General features: G+C 43.4%; 1 protein-coding gene across 1 annotated transcript in view; it reads left to right on the top strand.

Moving 5' to 3' along the window:
* Positions 1-21,044, top strand: part of ABHD8 (abhydrolase domain containing 8) — a 71,003-nt gene that overhangs the window by 21,010 nt on the left and 28,949 nt on the right. The gene's annotated exons all lie outside the window — the stretch shown is intronic.

Below are 21,044 nucleotides of genomic sequence, written 5' to 3'. Positions count from 1 at the left end.
GGAAACTTTAAATGCTGTAAAAACACCAATCCCGTTCTTCCCATGCTCGGACGGGGTTCTGTTTGAGCACCCTTTTCAGAGGGGAAGTGATGATGGAGAAGCACAGGGCAAGCAGCCATGACGGCGCGACACAAGATAAGAATTTCGAAAAAAGCGCGTGGAGCGAATAAAAACTGATAAGAAAAACAAGCATTTACAATGCAACGGTCTCGCCTTTGCAAAAGTTTGAGTTATTGGCATTGTAAATGACAACATTTTTATTTATGTGTTGGTTTTGAAAACAGATAAATAAATGGCGTTGCCATTTACAATGCCAATAGTAGTAGAGAGTGAGTATCAGATAGTAGAGTGGATAGTACGGCGTAGTAGAGAGTGAGTAGAGCATAGTTGAGAGTAGTAGAGTGAGCGGAGAGTAGAAGAGTAGTATAGAGTAGTAGAGCGTGAGTAGTAGAGAGTAGTAGAAAGTAGTAGAGAGTGAGTAGTAAAGAAACTGAGTCACAATCAATATATTAGAATACAGACGTGAACACGCTCAGTAGACATCTGAAAACACTTAGAAATACAGAGCCCCGTGCACACTTAAAACACTGACTTCCCCTCACGCTGGTCACGCCCAATAGACCCCCTAGTGCAGTGGTTCCCAAACTGTGCGCCGCGGCGCCCTGGTGCGCCATTAGGACTAGCTAGGGGCGCTGCACACGTCTTTGAAATGTCACTGTAAGAAATGTAGTTACCTGAATACCTGTCCCTGCTAATAACTAGCGTTTAGCCTAGTGTAGCGCTCGCATCCACACGCAACCCCGCCATAAACTTAGCTGAATTTAATTTAGCAAGTTTCAGTCACGCTAGGTGTCCTGCACAAGCAAATGTATAATAATCTCGTCCGCTCTTACTGTATCCAAAAAGGTCGGACTGTGTACAAGTACAGTGGGCGACTTCTCCAGCTAAAACAACATGCACAAAATTCCAGAATGAGTAATGCTACGTAGAAGTTAACGCATACCATGCCTGAACTTGAAATACACTTGACATGGTTCACGGCCTCAAAACAGGTTCCGTATATATACGTATACGTTCTTGCTGCAGTAATGGCAATTTAAAACTTCGAATCCAAACTCCTTTCTAATTCTAAAAGGGCCGGGTTCTTCACTTCGGAGTGACTGACAGACTTCTCTGGGTGTAGTAGTTTTTCACCGTTCACCATCTCCGTCCCAAACATGATGGCACAAACCCTGTAAAATGAATTATCATGTAAATTGAAATGTGGGCTGCAACACTTAACGCTCCCGGCCCTGGCACTTGCTAGCCTCGCCGCACAACTGTGTTGTTAGGGCGAGCATCAGGGCTGGGCCTGTGCAGCGAGGCCAGCAACTGCCAAAGCCAGGAAAGTCGAGTGCTACTGCCCACATTTAATTGACATGTTATTGAGGAAGCGGGGTAGTGATTAGGGCCCGCTGCTCGGTTCTGACAGGTGACAGGTCTAAGAAGAGGGTTAGGGGCCTGCCCTACAACTACATAATCTGCTGAAAGCGAGTCCTCATTACCAGCAGCACGTTAGGGCCCAGAAAGCATGCTCAGTCCCAGCCAGGCCCAGGAGAGTGCACAGCAGCAGCAGCAGCCTTTACATGCGGGCACTTCTGGGAGCTCTTGGCTGCAATTTATGATAATGTCCTTTTATCCCTTCGGCTGCCATGTAATTGTCTTTTATGTGAGTTTAACCACGTTAAATGTTTGGTTAGCTGCGTGTGCATGTGGTTATGTATGGGTCATGATTATTAATGGTAGTGATCTGTAAAACACGAGAGGGCTTCAGTTGTTTCATGTGTTCTGTGAATGGCTCTCCCAGTCTTACTTTTATCTTTACATTCTGGTATTTGTAAATCTGGTTTTGTTTTTCTGTGGTAGCCCTGTGTATGTAATGTAAAGCCATTTATCCATAAGAAAGCATAGTATCTGGCGGCAGATTCTGGCACCAGAATGCAAATCAAAAGTTTGTCTCTATGGCCTGCTCACTCACTCTAAGGTTGGATAGCTTGGGGTTGGGCCGTCTTCTCCCGAGGACAAGGCACACTCAAATGTTTCAGTGCAATACAAAATCTGCGAGCATGTATACTCGCTGTCTGCACCCACAATCCCTATATAATGCAAAGACACACAGTCCACGTGTGCATGGCAGGGTAGCTGGTTTTTAAGAGTGGAATTTGACTACATCATGATGCGGTGCTATCATCTCTTCAGCTCGTTCTGAAATTATTGTAGCAGGGTTGGGGAAGTCGTAACGGATATGGAAATACCACTCCCGATCCTGTATGCAGAAGGCCTGAATTCCATCAAGGCACGGCAACCTAAAGTTTTTATGAAAAAAACTTTTAGATTTTTATTTTGTTACAAATATGGTTAAAATACCTTCATCGCATCCCAATTAATTGCAGGGAGACAACTGGAAGTACTCCTGGAGGTCGGGCTTGCACCCGCCACCGGTAAAAAAATGGTGGGGAGCCACGGCCAACTGCCAATTATGTCAAGGGAGCCACAGGTCAAAAACATTTGGGAACCACTGCCCTAGTGCACTGTCCCTAGTACAATACCCCTATGTACATTCAATAAAAGCCAGTATACAGACACATATATTATTTAGTTTATGGCCTGTGTGTAGTGTGTACGGGCTCCCATGTATCTTCAGTATACTGATTCGCCTGTGTAGTCTACCTAGATAAACTCCCAAACACACAATATACACAGAGCCATTGTATTTAACACACAGATCCACTTGCCCACTCAACACGCAGGCTCTGTGCACACTCAAATAATGCTTGGGAAGATAGCTCCCCTGCCCACATCGACCTCTGCATACGTCTAAGTAATATCAGAACAACATGATATTTTGAGACAGACCCTAAACCGTTGAACGTGGACAGCGGCCATATTGTTCACCGCATACATCTCTGTGAGGACAAACGTGTCCAGAAAATAGTTGCCGCTATTAAGAAGTGAGGCCTCATCTGACGGCCTGAACCTGGTCACTCGCAGGAGTGCACAGCTCGTACCATACAAATAACTGCATGTACCAGGTACTTTCAGACCGAGTGTATACTTGGAGCCAAAATAAAGTAAACAGAGGTTCCTGCCCAAAGGTAATACAAAATATCCTTTGTGAGACTTCAGTTATAGACCGTAGGGCAAACACAAGTATACATTTTAACAAATCCATAAACATAAAAGGCATTTAGAAATAAACTGAAATTATTTTCTTGGTCTGTTCCTCCGAGGAATAAAGCAAGGGAGCATTTTTACAAACACAAATGAGCAGTAAAACGAGGGCTGCCATACAATTACAGAACAGTTGGGGTGGCGCTTCAGGGTTCCTGGCAGTTAGCACCTGAGAGCATCTCCTGTGTCCCCTGAGTGGGCTTAAATCAAATTAGCCAAGCCCCTCCCCGAGCCATTGAGAGTGCGCAGCCCGTGTGGTACCCCCCTCAATAGGTGGGTGCGTACTTCACTCACCGGCCTCGCAGAAGCACCGGACGGTAGCGGAGGCCCAGGGCAGCGGTTGCAAGGGAGGGACTGTCCAAAACCGTGGTCGGCTTGAAGCACACAGTAGGGCTCTGAGTGCCAGGGGGCAGGGCTCCGAGCGGGGGAGAGAGTCTAGGACTGCGCGGAACGCAAGGGTGAGTGAAGTGTCATGACAAACACGCAGAACGGGAGGCTCTTGGCTGCAGAGTGCACCAAAAATAATGCTGCTGTATGGATGGTGCACTTACAAGCAAATCCCATTCAACCGAGAACAAGAGGTGTAGCAGCGATGCTCCCAAGCGAGGGCACGTTTAGCATCCATGGCTCACACAGCCAATGAACTTGCCTCAACCATTCACGTAGCCAGTTCTGTCACAGTCTTTAGAGTTTTTTTGTAGCGACAGCCAATAACCAACTGGAGAGAGCTTACCCAGCCACTTGCAGGCCACGAACAAACAAGCGAGCTCCGTCTGGAAAACGGACCACGCCATGCACACCACCATGTTTCTCCGAGGTCATGCAGAAATGCCTCGGAGAAACGCCCCATCATTTTCGGATTCGGGGGCGCGTTTTTCTTTCTCTCCTCTTCCCATTGGCTGTAATGTAAAATTCCAGCCAATGGGAAGAGAAGAGAAAGAAACTAAAAAAACGTCCCCGAATCCTAAAAAGACAGGGCTTAAATGGACAGACGCCCCTCTTCTCCAATGGCTGGCCTCCGTTTAGGAAGCCAGCCAATGGAGAAGAGGGGCGGGTTCAAGCCCCACACTAAGAAACATAAGATCTTGCCGGCAAGACTGCGCAAGCGCAGCCTACACAGGCCGAGACCTAAAAAACGGCACTCAGAGTGAAAATAGCAGCGCTCCTGAGGAGGGCCCATAAACGAATAAAAAATAAATTCCTAAATGGTCATATATTAAGGGATTGTGTACTTGGTCCCTGTTCTCAGGGAGGGGTAAACACAGGAAGAGGTATGACAAATGCATGCAATGGACAAATGGGGAGAGAGTATAGGAGATCTACGATGGAGACAGCAAATTGGAAGCATATAGGCATGCTGAAACCTACAAAGTAGATAACAGCTTTTATTAAAATATGGGTTTTTATATAACAAGTACTTTACCCAGAACTGTCAGAGCGCTTTACAATACAACCTGAGTAAGCTTGTGCCATAAGTTCCTTTTGAAAGTCAGAGGTACGAGCAGGCGCATGCTCTGTCTACAGCCGAGGCCTAAAAGGCAAGCAAATGAGAGGGCCAATACAACCAATCAATGATAAGCTATGGGCGGGCTCCAAGCCAACTTAAGCTGACAATTGATATGTTCGCCCTTAAAACAGCTTGCGCTGTCTGATAGGTAAGACCTAAAAATGGAGTGATGTAAAGGTCTCTATGGAAATCATGTAGGCAGGACCTAAAAATGGTGTGATGCTAAGGTCTTTAAGGGGAGCATGTAGGCAAGACCTTAAAATGGTGTGATGCAAAAATCTTTGAGGGAAGCATGCATCACCCAAGGACCATCATGTGCTCCCTTCAATGCCAGAGCCCACCGTCAGAAAACGGGATGCTCTTGTCCAGCTTTCGGTTTACAAAAGCTGTATCAGTGCCTTGAGGGGTCGGTATATCATTCATGATCTGAGACTGTAACTGCAGTCTCAAAGCATTTATACGTCACTGCAGTATGTAAGAAGCAGCAATGCTACTGCCCTCCTAGATCACCAGGAGAAGCAATCTGGCACACTCACTCACGATCGCTGGCCTCATAGCATTCAGTGGAAGCTCACTCATTCCTGCCCCCTCACTCACCCTCAGTGGAGCGGATTCACGCATCTCCCCATAGCCTGTTCTGTCCCTGTGCCACCACCAGTGCCATGCGGGTACACAGGGCCTGCCCTCCCTCTGCACCACCTCCTGTGTCTATGTCTATGTGGGGATATTTGTAGAGCGCACTGTTATTCCAAAGAGTGTCCTGGCGCTGATGCTGAATGGTAGTAGCATGGAAGAAGAAAGCTTAGGGGCAAGAGAAAAGCCATGTTTTCATTTTTTTCCGGAACAAGGGAGTGGATTCAATGCTTCTCAGATGAAGAGGCATTTTGTTCCAGTGGAAGGGCCCCCCCAGGAAAGAGAGAGACTTACCTCTCAGCCTGGACTTTTTAAAACAGGTGACATTAACCAGCAACAGATCGGTGAAGCGAAGATTTCTACTAGGAGTGTAGAAGGAAATCCTACGTTTAATGTAACATGGTCCTTCCTCGTATAGGGCTTTCTGTGTGACAAGCAAAGTTTTAAAAATGATTCTTTTCCTTACAGGGAGCCAGTGCAGGCTCCTCAGAAGGTGGCCCTCACACACCAACAGGCCCCTTGGTGTCATGCTTCATCAGGGGGCCTTCGCACCCCTCTACGGGATGCGGCGTGCTACGACTCACGGATACGTAGGAGCACTTGATAGTGAACTATGTGTAGTGTGTGTTTAGGGAAGGAGTGTGAGTAGTGAGGTGAGGTGAAAAAGTGAAGGTAAATAAAAAATAAAAAATACCTGGCTCGTAGGAAAAAATTATTTATTATGTCCTCGGCTGGTATTGTTAAAAGGTGCAAGGTGAGGTTGACAAATATACGTATTAGGGTATATCAACCTTTAAAAGCGTCGACATGTTTCGGAGTACAGCGACTCCTTCTTCAGGACGAGGATATGCACGTTATCCTCACCTTACTCACATGGATGTAGAATGTCAAAGTGTATTCTACCAAAAAACTAGGTGAAATGTACCTATCAGTGTTTATTGTAGATAAGCTCTGTTGCGCCCAATTGGCGTTAGAAGAACCTGTGGAGTAAAAAACATAGTAAACATCACAGTCGGACGTCCAGGAACAAGGAAAAGCAATGGTTTCCAGTTATATGAGGGTAAAAAGAACCCGAATTGAGGTTCAAGGACCCTGTGGAGTAAAACACTAAAAAAGACACACAGTAGGGAGCACACAGTGTTGTTTAAATGCCCCTCACTTTAGGGATCACTGCCACTTTCTTAGTGGATTCTATTTTGTTTAAACGTATTAGCAGGGGAGACCGAATCCACTTATCTCTCTCCCTCCCTCCTTTTGTTATATTTATCCTCAGAAGGTGGGACACACGCGCATTTTGAGGGAGCTTAAAGATGGTACGGGCTGCTGCATACTGGGCTAGCTCAAGCCTGTCCAGCAAAAAGCTAGGCATGCCAAGATAGAGTCTGTCCCCATAACCCTTCCAGGCCCTTCACCCACATCCCACACTCGCCCAGCCTCCACCCTGTCTTCCTTGTGTCTACCCTCGTCAAGGTATTCTGCTACAGCAGCTCCTCTGTTTGAATAATTTACCACCCCTAATGCATCAAGCTTTTAAATGAGCCGGGCGCCTGGTGCTGTGGGCTTGGCACTGCGGACTGGACTTTAGCAGGGGTACGAGCGGGACTTCAGCAAGGGCAGCGGGGATCTCTGTCCCTGGGCAGGGCAGAGTTCTCTTCTCTTCCTTATTGGGACATTGATGATCTGTATTGAAGGCAGAGGTAGGGTGACCGGAACTTTCAAGCCAAAAACCAGGACATTTCACTAAAATAGTGAAATAGTTACTTCAAGCCAGGGCACAAAATTACAGCGCTCCTCAGCAGCCAATTACAGAACAGGCAGTTAGAAGATATATAAAATGCCATTTTTAAACCCAGAAGCTTGCCTGGTAATTAGATTACTTTCTTGAAACAACTGCCAACTATTCCTGCTTTGTAAAACCTAAAAATGCACCTATGCAGTTATCAGCCGACCCTCCCTAAAAACCGGGACATGAGCTACATTTCATGAAATCTCCTGGGACAGCTGGTGAAAAACGGGGACGCCTGGTCACCCTAGGCAGAGGAGATGTTTATAACTTTTATAGCGCGGTGAGCAAAAACCAGCAGTACTGCCACAGCGGTGAGCAAAAACCAGCAGTATTGCCACAGCACTGTGAAAAAGCAGCAGTGGTGCCACAGCACTGTGCAAAAACCAGCAGTACCGCCACAGCACTGTGTAAAAACCAGCAGTACCTCCACAACGCTGAGCAAAAACCTGTAGTACTGCTGCAGTACTGCCACGGTGATGTGCAAAAACCAGCAGTACTGCCACAGCACTGTTAAAAAACCAGCAGTACTGCACAGCGCTGTGCAAAAACCAATTTTAATTACACCGGAGTACTAGGAGTGATTTTGGCCATTTCAAGTTTCTCTTATGACGCAATATTAGAGTACCTTACAGAATTATACCCACTCACATAGCGCTGAGTAATATGGGGCAAAACTGTTTACCACAAGAGCACAGAAGCAGAGTGTGACCGTCTGCTGCTGTTCGTGGTTTGTTGCATTTAGTGCTATGTTCTTTGCACAGATTGCAACCTCGGGTTCGTTTTGGATAGGACCATATTGTAATAGCACTAAATGCTGGGCTATGCTCATCACTTAATTCCACAGAGTTTCACTATTATTTTGCTCTTCGCGTAATTCCTATTATTTTGCGTAACACCCCTGCAGCAGATTATGTGAGTAATGCCCGCCCCTATTTCAAACTTGCCCATTACTGTTGTGGACAGTGTTTCGAATGGGGCATGTGCTAGCAGTTTTGGCTGGGCACTTCCCATTGGAGCAGCACCAAGGCTTATTTGCATATGACGGGTCTCTGTCTACAGTAGCACAGTGAGCATAAACAATGGACTTCAAGGCAACCCGGGCCATTGCAGGTGGCTGAAACGTTTTGCAAGCATTCCTCCGATCACCTTTGTGTTTTCTGCAATACCACAGAATACTCAATAGGTTGTCGAGCCACCAGGTAATTCAGTGGTACCTAGAGTAACTGTGTAATTCCATTTAGGGTAATGTGCACCATTCTCCGCTCATTTTCACCACAGCAGAGATCTGGAATTCTGTCAATTCCACACCAGCCTCTTCCACCACCCTAGACTTCCTTTCTCTTCATCTCATGAATACCAAGGCTGCCTGGTCTTGATTCCATCTCTTGCCTCTTTCTTAAACTGTCCTACACTTCCTGTCTCTTTATCTCATGAACACCAAGGCTGCCTGGTCTTGATGAAACCTCATATCTCTTTCTTCCTCCACCCTACACTTCCTGTCTCTTTATCTCATGAATACGAAGGCAGCGTGGTCTTGATGCCACCTCATATCGCTTTTTTCACCGTCCTACACTTACTGTCTGTTTATCTCATGAATACCAAGGCTGCCTACTCTTCATTCCATCTCATGCCTCTTTCCTCCACCATCAGCCTCTTCCACCATCCTACACTTCCTGTCTCTTTATCTCATGAATACCAAGGCTACCTACTTTTAATTTCATCTCATGCCTATTTCTTCCTCCACCTTACACTTACTGTCTCTTTATCTCATGAATACAGAGGCTGCCTGGTCTTGATTCCACCTCATGCCTCTTTCTTCCACCCCTACACTTCCAGTCTCTTTATCTCATGGACACAGAGGCTGCCTGGTCTTGATTCCACCTCATGCCTCTTTCTTCCACCCCCTACACTTCCTGTCTCTTTATCTCATGAATACCGAGGCTGCCTGGTCTTGATTCCACCTCATGCCTCTTTCTTCCACCCCCCTACACTTCCTGTCTCTTTATCTCATGAATACCGAGGCTGCCTGGTCTTGATTCCACCTCACGCCTCTTTCTTCCACCCCTTCACTTCCTGTCTCTTTATCTCATGAATACCGAGTCTGCCTGGCCTTGTTTATACATCACCCCTCTTTCTTCCACCCCCTACACTTCCTGTCTCTTTATCTCATGAATACCGAGGCTGCCTGGTCTTGATTCCACCTCATGCCTCTTTCTTCCACCACCCTACGCTTCCTGTCTCTACCTCATGAACATAGAGGCTGCCTGGTCTGGATTCCACCTCTTTCCTCCATCACTCTACACTTCCCGCCTCTTTATCTCATGAACGCCAAGGCTTCCTGGTCTTGATTCCACCTCATGCATCTTTCTTCCACCACCCTACACTTCCTGTCTCTTTATCTCATGAATACCGAGGCTACCTGGTCTTGATTCCACCTCACCCCGCTTTCTTCCACCCCCTACACTTCCTGTTTCTTTATCTCATGAATACCGAGGCTGCCTGCTCTTGATTTCACTTTGTGCCTCTTTCTTCATCTTGTTCCTCTTTCTTCCACCACCCTGCATTTCCTGTCCCTTTATCTGCCCTAGCTCTTACAGCCTTTTCAAGTTTCTAGCCTGACATGGAAATACTTATAACCAGCCTGTCTCTGACGAGGCTGTGATTAAATTACAGCTCATGAGTGTGTTTCTTTAACCAGGTTTGGAAGTTTAACAGTTTGCTATGGTTAAGAATTCCCACCCATCAGCTCCCCGGGGTCCAGTCACGTGAGCGGAAGGGCTCCTCAGCCAGAGGTCACTGTGGGAGATCTTAGCCGCCTCCTCTCAGACATGTTAAATATTATAACACCTCCAGGTGACGCATAAGGATCACAGTTGTTTCCAGAGACCACCCTTCACAAGAGTTCCTGATCCCACCCCTGCCCCCCACAGCTCGCCAGGCACTAATTACCTGCTCTCTCCTCTGGTACTTCCTGATTAGATCAATAAAGGTGATTGTTAATTAGGAAAGACTACTGAGTGTGCCTCGTGTGCCCGAGTACAACGACAGGGGGGTTGTAGGCCACACGAGGCTGGTATCTCTGGCTTCGGCTCCAAGCACAGGTATAATGGCCGAGAGTGCAACAACATCACGTTAAATGACGTCCTCACCTTTGAAACTATGCCTCAGTGAAATTTTAATTACGTAGGAGTGGTTTTGGTAATTTCATGTTACTCTTGTGACACAATATTACTGTAACTTACACAATTACGCCCGCTCGCATAGCTCTGAGTAATTTGGGGCAAAACTGTGTACCTCAAGAGCACAGAAGCAGAGTGTGACTGGCCGCTTCTGTTCGTGGTTTGTTGCATTTAGCACTATTTTCTTAGCACAAAATGCATCCTCAGGTCCATATTGAATAGGGGCATTTTGCAATAGCACAAAATGCTGGGTTATGCTCTTCACGTAATTCTATGCCATTTCACATGGTTTTACTATTATTTTGCATAACATCCCTGCAGCAGATTATGTGAGTTATGCCCACTCCTATTTCAAACCTGCCCATTACTGTTGTGGACAGTGTTATGGGTGGGGCATGTCTTGGCAGTTTGGGCTGGGCAGTTCCCATTGGAGCAGCACCAAGGCTAATTTGCATATGACGGGCCTCTGTCTACAATAGCACAGTGAGCCATTCCTGGTGGCTGAACTTTTTGCAAGTGTTCCTCCTATCACCTTTGTGTTTTCTGCAATACCACAGAATACTCAATAGCTTGTGGGGCCACCGGGTAATTTGGTGGTATCTAGAGTAACTGCGTCCTTCCATTTAAGGTAATGTGTACCATTCTCTACTGATTTACATCACAGCAGAGATCTGGAATTCTGTCAATTCCACACCCTCCCACCCAACCCCTCCACCTGAAAGGCCATGGGAGGCAGGTGGTTCTCAGTAGTGGGAGAGGATGTAGCCTTACGGCTAGAGCCATCTACCTCAAAGCTGGGGAACCAGGTTCGAGTCTCGCAACGACGCTCAACATCCTGTTATTCTGGGCAAATCACTTAAGCTCCCCGTGCCTAACAAAAAATTAATGTGTCCTTGTGTCACAAAACTGGTGCTATATAAAGTGCTCTGATACCCAATATCTTCGAGTCTAGTCTAGTTCGCGCTATATAATACTCTAAAAAAGAAAAATGTTTTAATCGCCTGTGGAACAGTACCCTCAATCATACACAACAATTCCAGCCTCCTGGTACTAAGAAATAAAACACAAAAACCCCTTCCAATTCTGTACGACTTTCAACCAGCATGAGCAAGGCCCTCCTGCAGGATATATCCCCCCTACAATAATTTCCTTTCTCTCCAGCGCCTAAAAGCAATTAAGTTAAGCAGTGCACACTTAAAAAAAAGAAAATACATGAAAGACAAAATAAATATATTCTAGTTCCAAAGAAAACATGTCCTGAGAATCTAGAATTCAAAGTGAGGATGGAAAATGTGTGAAGAAGCGGGTTTCTAAGCTTGTGCCAGAGGCAGCTTCTTATTAGAGTCTGGCAACCAGCTGGGTCACCCTTACAGATATAAACAAGACAAGGGTTCCTCATGAGCAGCGAAGGGAATTCAGACCCAAAAGCACCTAGATTCACAGTTTGAGTGTTGAGTGATATATTTGTGTGAGAAAAGGGTAAAATGTGTGCAATTTACCACACTATAAGTGGTCCAAGTGGAAAGAGAAAAGCCTTTGAACTTTGTTGCAGGAGGCCACCACAGGGGACATAATGGTCGTGTCCAAGTCTGGATGAAACCACCCAGTGCATTATGGGAGCTGTAGTGTGTGTTTCCATCACTAGAACCTATAGATCTGATATTTGAAAGCCGATGGTCAGTCACTAGAACCTTTATCCACCGCCCCTCCCCCATTTAACCTCGATTTCCTCCTGTCCCACAGGCAGCAGGTAATGTGTGTAAGCTTGACCTTGCTTGTATGTTTTATATTTTTTTCATGTGACCCAAAATTATCGGAGCGCTTTACAGAGCAAAGGCAGTTGCAGTTACATAAATTGTACAAAAATAACAGGAGTAGGTTTAGGTTTAGGGATTTATAAAGCGCATGGCTACCCACGGGCATCCCAGCGCTGAAAGTATCTTATTGACATAAAAGATAACTTTGTCCGCCCACACCTTATGGGGAGTACGTTGTAACAACACTACTGGGATCGTTGTCCTCATGGCCTGACCATGGTCCACCTGCGATGACGTTGCAGGCTTGTGATGGAGAGAACCAAGTGTTGTTGTGTGGCTACATTGCTGACTCAACTTCAGTTCAGTCCTGGAAGAATGTTAAATATAATCCCTTTGACCTCCATTTTGAAAACCCTGGTCATTGGGTTCAGCCGAGTCTCCGGTGGTAGCGAGTATTATTTTTGGGGGGCTGAATCGGAGAAAGCACAAGCTTGTGTTAGTGATTCCTTAACTCTCACTGGTTCCAGTAAGAGGGTGCTTGCGCTGTGAGAGGACGACTATCTCATGATAAAAAGTCAGATGGTGGGCTAGGTACGCAGGCGTACCACATCGAAGGGCTATCTTTAAGAATAATCCTAGCTTCGACTGGAAGCCACTGTAGGGACGTTAGAGATGGTATGATATGTTCAAAAGGTTTCAGTCCTGTTAATAGTCTAGCTGCAGCGTTGAGGGTTGCCTTTAGCGGTGCGAGTCGTGATTTGGGAATTCCCGACAGTGTTGCATTTCCGTAGTTAAGCCTGGATAAAACCAAGGATTGGTTGATATTTTGAGGTCGGAAGCCAGCATGAATGGTTACAATCAGGGTACAGGGGGGGGGGAGTACATGCAGGTGGACGGCATCCACCTACTTTTTTCACAGGGTGAACGCAGTCCACCCCACCACGAATTTGAGCCCCACTGAATAATGCGCTGAATTCGTCTCGGTGTAATTTCCAACCACCGGGACACTTTCAGCAGCGCCTGCACGTTTTCTACTTTCCATCTGCAACAACAAGCAACAACGTGCAGGCGGAGAGGGGGCCTTCTTATTTATCACTCCCGATGGGCCCATAACAAAGGCCGAATTTAAGGGCTCATCAGGCCTCCTTTTGTTCGAATCTCTTTGCTGGGAGCAGTCAGGAGCCTCACACCTGATGCAAATGAAATGGAGGAGAGACAAAAGCTCACACCTTGTTAGCACTTCACACATACTTAAGAGAGGCTGCTTTTCACTTTGTTTAGTCCCTGTTAAGGAGATATGCATGCACTGTAAGAATATCAGATGTGTTCGTCTTTCCCAGTATTAACAACAAAACAAATTGCATTTATATTACAGAGCTTACTTCCCCTGAGGGCGACATTGAAATAATTTAAGTACTACTATTTTTTCTTGCATCGCCCTACTTATGCCAATGCAGGGTGTCAGAGAGCTTTACATCAACAGATGCATATTATACGAACAAAACATTATATGTTTGTAAATGAATGTACAGAATGTTACATAAAACTGGGGGATGACAAGGTGTAGACGTCACATATCATCTTCCATAGTTCACTGTGCTATTATCCATTCCAATGCGCTTAAACGTACACTATAGACCTGCTAAACATATGTGAGGGCTTTAGATCTGATGTCACTTCTTGTGACGCCATTTCCTGTAAAGTCGTGGCTTGTGATGCCACTTTCTATGATGTCAATTCCTGTGATGCCATGTGTGATGTTGAGCTCCGTGATGTCATTTGCATACTGCCTAACTAGGTTAGTCCCCCCACTTCTTTTTTTAGGACGTGTGCCCTGGTTACAATTTCTTCAGGAGTCTGGGCTGTCCTAATGCACCCTGTGCGGATGTGCTAATGTCAGCTTGCATGTTGAGATTTTTGTGGAGTGTTATGCCAAGGGATTTTGTGGGATTGCAGTCCAGCGCATCCAGGTGAACGAGACATTCTTGCAGGGGAGGGGAGCTGTGAGAGGGAGAGATGGGCAGGAATCCGTCTTTAGAGAATTAAGTTTGCAGTGACTTAGGCATGTGATTCCTTCCGAGGTCATTCAGTGGTGCCCCTCACTGGGCACGACCTCCAGCTGCAGTACATGTGCCCTCTTTGCCCCCCCCCCCCCCCCCCCCGTGCCTGCCCCCTCCTCACACCGCCGCCTCTCATCCCCTCCGGCAGGATGTCTCAAGTGCTATCCCAGCGAGAGGCAGGCACCGTCGCTAGGCAACTGTCGTGACTTGACGGAGAGCAGCCATTGGCTGACGTCCCCAGCCGTGGAACGAGGAGCGCGAGGCCAAGGATGCTGCTGCAGGCACGGGCTCACGAAATGCAATAAGAAAATAAGATAATGGCAGTCTGCTTCTAATAACAGACACGAGCTGCGGAGCGCGAGCTTTTACTGGAAAATAAGTACGTGTGGCTGGGTTCGGAGAGAAGTGTCGGGGGGAGGCGGCTGCGTGACGGCGTCTTCATGCCATGGAGTTCTTTCTGCGGTTTGTTGTATGTACACAAGAGGTACAGCTAGGACCAGCTCAGGAGAGATGCAACCTTCTTTTTCCACGAGGCTAAATTATATGTTTATTTCCATTATCGGTGTTTTTTAACAGTCCCAGGCCCGTTTGTCAAACTAGTAATTTATTATTCCAAATCTTTAAACCTTTCTCATCATACGAGGGCCAAGACCAGTTCCCTTCGTGCAATTGGGGGTTCGGCTTGATGTCTTTCACCAACAAGTGGTCCCCACTATTTGGATGTAGATTCTGCGCATTTTAGTGTCGTGAGATGGGGTCACCGCGCAGAAATTGAGAACCGTCTGACTGCCCCTTCTCCTCTTTCCCCGACTGAGCCCTCCTTCCTCCTCTCTCTTCCTTTCTCTCTCCTCTCTCCCTGAGCCTGTTTTTGTCCTTGCGCCTCAGTTACAAACACTACACCAAGATGCGCAGGTCACAGGATCAACAGAAACACTTTTGCATCCCTACTGTCGACAAGTGCCTGGATCACGACTCTTCAACGCGATGGGACTCCTGATGGTGCAAGAACATTAGATCCAACAGGAACCATTCCGTTGTCAGTCGCCAAATGATATTTTCAAATTCTGTTGCCGCGCGAGCTTCAGCTCCTGCCTCCATTTGTTGTGGGTGAACTCATTCAGTGGTCTTGGTTTTGTCTTGTTTTAATAAACACCAGTGTTAATCACCTGCAAGAAAAGTGTAATGTAGTGTTGCGAAGTCCAGTAATAATTAACCATAGAATTCTTAAAGATGTGATTGCAAGGGAGGGGGCAATGAAAATAGCCTGGTTGAGATACATAAAGTCATCATTCACTGCCCTCGGGAGACCTGACCTATATACAACACCGTCAATAATTAGGAAAGCGGACATTGCATGGATTAAGAAGGAATTCCAGGGGAGGACACGCTTAGAGAGAGAGGAGTTTGAAGTTAATAAACCACTAGTAAGAGCACACTTGGTTTTGTCCTCTTCCCCCTCGATGGAACCATACCTGCAATATGTTTCTAAACCCTTGCACAGATTTTTGCTAACCAGATTTAGAATGAATCTGATCCACTATTCACTAGGCACCTTCCCTACGTGGGGTAAACCGGAGCATGCACCACCCTGTGAGTGTGACCAGTTTTCCAATCAGGACACTCTCCATTTTCTGTTTTTTTGTGCATTTTATAACACGGAGAGGAGAAAATATCTAATTCCCCTCCTGAAAACTCTTGGCTTCATACAAGTGAGACCAGCCTTGCTCTATCTTCAAAGATTACCGGATGCACACGTCACTTTTTGTGTAGCAAGTTTTCTAACAGCCGCATACAGAGGAAGAAACAAAATCCCTAGAACTGTACTGTTTTAAACTAAAAACCAATATATCAATTGTAACTCCATTTTATATATCATGGTGATTAATTAGGTGACTCTTTTTACGGACACTGTGTTAAAACCAAATGAATTGTGGGTATTTTTAAATGTTTTTAATGTATGTATTTCTCTTGCCTTTTATGATTTTAACAAAAATCGAATAAAGTGTATTTTGACTGACTGACATAGAATTTGTCATTCCGTAACAGTCCATAAGGTTTCACCCTACATAAGAAACTTTAGGCACATCTGATGAACCTGTTCTCTGATTGGTTGAGTCTTTTGCAATGTCAAAGACCCACTGGCGGATGTGTTGCCTTCAACTTCCAGTTGTGTGTAGATTTACAGAAATATAAACATTAGAAAATTGATGATGAAGAAATATACATGGAAATTGAAGCTAGAGATAGATGTCAAGAAAGAAGGAAATCAGAGGTCCGGGACTTTGATATTTAATAACCACAGTGTGTGTCCCACATGAACGCGGCCTTCAGGTAGGTTTTAGTTCTTGCATCGTGTGCGAAGAGTGGGATATCCTCCACAATTTGCCGTAAATATTCTGCATTTGAGTGTGTTATGTAGTGCCCTCAGGGGTAAGCTATCTTAATGCAGCAGTTCAATAATGCACATTCATTATTTAAATGAATATCAACAAATCTTAAATGTCACATTGATCCCATATTTTTTAACCCCCCAGGGTCGTACATTGACCCCTCACATAAATGTCAGGGGGATCAGTCGTAAATGATGTTGCATGTCCTTTCACATCCGATGTGTCATAGGGTTGAACTCTTCTCTTGTCCTTAGGTCATCAACAGTCCTTTATTTACTGCTCAGTGAGTAGGGACAGGAGGGCGCAGTAGTCTGTTCCTGTTTGTGGTTAGAATGTTAGGTTGATTTGTATAGCGCACTAATCACCACAGTGGTTATCCAGGTGCTTGAATGAGTGTGCCTGGTCAAACATGTTCTCAAGTTATTGAAATTTATACCTATGGCTGGGGCTGAACCTTGAATTCAGGGCCATTTAATAATCAAGTTCTGTTCTTTTTGCCCTTGATGTCTGATTTAAGTCTTGTACAATTTTTGTTAATACCAGATTTTTCCAGGCATTGGTTTAAGTTGTTGCCATGAAAAGCAGTCTTATCTATGTTTACTTTAAGCATTAGCAGAGAAGTAAGTGGTTTTCGATGATTTGCACTAATGAATATTCCCTGCATCAAGCTGGGAATCAAATAGCTTGTGATTATTTACTAGATACCAATGCTGGAGAACTGCAGTTACAGGTAAATAACTTATTTATGTACCGTGGCTATTTGTGTAGCGTAGCAAGTGAAACTAACTGACCAGGAAGCATTTCTGCAGCTTCACACAGGGCAATAGGATCCGGCTGGGAGGGGGGGGGGGGGGTGAAAAGTTTTTCATTTCATTCAGTTACTCTGTTCTCGGCAGAATGAAGAACTACTAGATCCTTTGTAGTCCATTCCACAAACTCTAGGTTTGCCAGGGATCTATGACAGAATTTCGACAGACAGAATTTCGACCTACACAAATATCGACGTAATTATATCGATTGCAAGAATATCGACGCCCTATGTACAACATGGTAAGTACCAAAATATCGAAAAAATAATATCGATGTTAAAAATATCGTTGTCAAATATATCGTTTTTTTTGGGTTTAAAATAACATGAAAAATACTGTAAATAATACTTATAAATTACTTAAACATATTTGAATATATTTAATAATGGTAAAAAAAATAATAATACATATTTAATAAAAAATAATAATATTAACAAATCATATATAATATATACTTACTTAACAATAATTACTATTCCCACTCCAGAGGGTGCAACAGTAGAGAAAGTGTTGGATAGCGTAGGGGTAAAAATAACTATTCCCACTCCAGAGGGTGCAACAGTAGGGAAAGTGTTGGATAGCGTAGGGGTTAAAATTACTATTCCCACTCCAGTGGGTGCAACAGTAGGGAAGACTGACCCTGAACCCAAAAAATATCCCTTTACCCAAGAACTGAAAACTGACCCTGAACCCTAAAAATACCCCTTTACCCAAAAACCTAAAACTGACCCTGAACCCTAAAAATACCCCTTTACCCAAAAACTGAAAACTGACCCTGAACTAAAAAAACACCTTTACCCAAGAACTGAAAACTGACCCTGAACCCTAAAAATACCCCTTTACCCAAAAACTGAAAACTGACCCTGAACCCTAAAAATACCCCTTTAACCAAAAACTGAAAACTGACCCTGAACCCTAAAAATACCCCTTTACCCAAAAACTGAAAACTGACCCTGAACCCTAAAAATACCCCTTTACCCAAAAACTGAAAACTGACCCTGAACCCTAAAAATACCCCTTTACCCAAAAACTGAAAACTGACCCTGAACCCTAAAAATACCCCTTTACCCAAAATTAATTAATATTACAATTAAATTACTTCCCACCCTATTCCCCTATAAACCCACAACCTGCTCCAGTAGTAAAACATATAATTTAGTTAAAAATATACATAAATTATCAATTCATTATTCAATTAATCAATTAAAATAATTCATTGCCAATTAATATTTAATTGCAAAATGAATTAATCAATAAAAAATAATTATTTAATTACAAATAAATTACTTCTCACCCTATTCCCCTAAAAATCCACAACCCGCTCTGGTAGTAAAACATATAATTTAGTTAAAAATATACATAAATTATCAATTAATTATTCAATTAATCAATTAAAATAATTCATTGCCAATTAATATTTAATTGCAAAATAAATTAATCATTAACAAATAATTATTTAATTACAAATAAATTACTTCCCACCCTATTCCCCTATAAACCCACAACCCGCTCCAGTAGTAAAACATATAATTTACTTAAAAATATACATAAATTATCAATTAATTAATCAATTAATCAATTAAAATAATTCATTGCCAAATAATATTTAATTGCAAAATAAATTAATCATTAAAAAATAATTATTTAATTACAAATAAATTACTTCCCACCCTATTCCCCTAAAAACCCACAACCCGCTCTGGTAGTAAAACATATAATTTACTTTTATATATTTTTTATTTATAAAAACATATTAAACACATATTATAACAATTAATTTAAATACTTAACTAAAATTTCTAACACATATTAGTAAATCGAAATTACTTACATCGATATATATGCTATCGATATAAGTAATGTCGATATTACTTACATCGATATATATGCTATCGATATAAGTAATTTCGATATTACTTACCTTAGGGTCGATATTCTGGCCATCGATATTCTGGACATCGATATTCTGTCCCTTCGATATTAGCAACTCGATATAAGTGTAAGTCGAAATTAAAGATTCGATATTTTGACTGTGTACCGTTTGCCAGATTGACTTTAGACACATCTGCTCCTCACTAATGTCCTGAAAGGAAAAGACATCACAAGCCCTCACAGCCCTCTGATGGCATAAAAAGAAGTCCATGGATAAAATTTGGATTTTTGGCCCACATTCTAGCTACAGTGCTGACAGTTTTATGTTTCTGCCTGAATAACTTTGGTGATATAAATGAAGCTGTGTTCTGATTGGTGGTCGAATGTGATGGAGAAAGCTTCACTGAAGTTGAGACGGTGGGATAAGATGGAAGACCAGAACTCTCTTCCTAAGTTGGGGTTTGCAGGGGCTTGTGATCTCCTCAAGAACACGTCAGATGTGCCTGAAGGTTGGTGTGGAGTGGGATGTTGAAGATATCATCATTTTCTGTTTTTGGGTAAGAGGTGAACGATCAGAACAATCTTTAGGATGGCCCCGTTAGAATGGGGAATGTAACATTAAAGTTTGTGTGTATTTATGTCGAAGATGGAAGTTACTAGCAAGCGTGAGACATTAAAGAGTTTTGGGGCCTGGGATTTTGGTATCCGGCTCCATATGTTTTTGAATACCCTTATAACACCAGGAAATAAGACATCATTACTTAAACTTTATATACTGTTTCCTCATCCTAGTGTAAAATAAAATGTAAAACATATCTAAAGCCTCATATGAAATAAGAACAGGTTTGCGTCAGGTTTATGTTTATGATTCTATGCAGTTGAAATATCATCTTTCCACCTTCTCTAAAGTTGCCCTTCAGCATCAGCAGAGGGATATTTGCAAAGGTTGCAGAGGAGGAAGGGGGTTTCTCCATGAAAAAAACATTGCAGTCTGGAATCAGAACAACTGCTAGAAAGTCAAAGCCGATGTAAAGCCGATTAGCCAAACGCAGATGCTAGTCTCTTCTTAGAAATAGTTTTATTTATTCGATGTAATTTGAGCCTCGAGGAACATTTTGATCAAGAATGCTGAACCTAACGTCACGTGTCTTTTTCACCTATAAAGAATAATTGATTCATTTGGGAGAGTAAAGAAATTAATCTGTTAGAAAGCGATAAGTTTAATTAAAAGTAAAAAAAATAGTTTTTCTTATTGATATGAATGGATGCAGTTGTGCTGAGAAAGCATGATAGGCAAAAAGATCATTATATTTCTTATAACCTTTAGCTAATGATCTAAAAAGTGCATCATTGTAAAAAAATAAAGCAATCAAATGAAATTCAAGTTTAAAAAAAAATAGTAGAAATCACAAAAGAAGTTTTTTTTCTTTTACAATGCAACTTAAACCGTACGTTTTCCACATCTAATATTCATTCTGCCTATGGTTCACCTAATAGAGTGATTCTAATATTAGAGAACAAGTAAGGGAAAAGAGGTACATGACATGAAAGACGAGTCAGATCAGGATCAGATAATAATATTATCCTATCAGAAGAGAGTTTCTCAAAATGTTCCCAGTGATCCACAATGGATCAATTAAAGCTCTCAGCAGCACAGGTTAAGAATATAGTCCATATTTTCGTCGGTTAGCATAATAAGTTTATTTGTTACATTCTTTACATAATATAGTTCTTTTGGAGTTGCTGGAATCAGTATTTTTTTAGACAAAATGGATTTTCTCCCAAAATGTGAAGAAGCATTCTACAGGCACAAACTTTTTACAAATCATATATACACCCCG

This window comes from Lissotriton vulgaris, chromosome 12, assembly GCF_964263255.1.
Source record: "Lissotriton vulgaris chromosome 12, aLisVul1.2, whole genome shotgun sequence".
Classification (NCBI taxonomy): domain Eukaryota; kingdom Metazoa; phylum Chordata; class Amphibia; order Caudata; family Salamandridae; genus Lissotriton; species Lissotriton vulgaris.
Note: the sequence above shows the minus strand (reverse complement) of the source record. Positions and strands in the feature narration are given on the sequence as shown.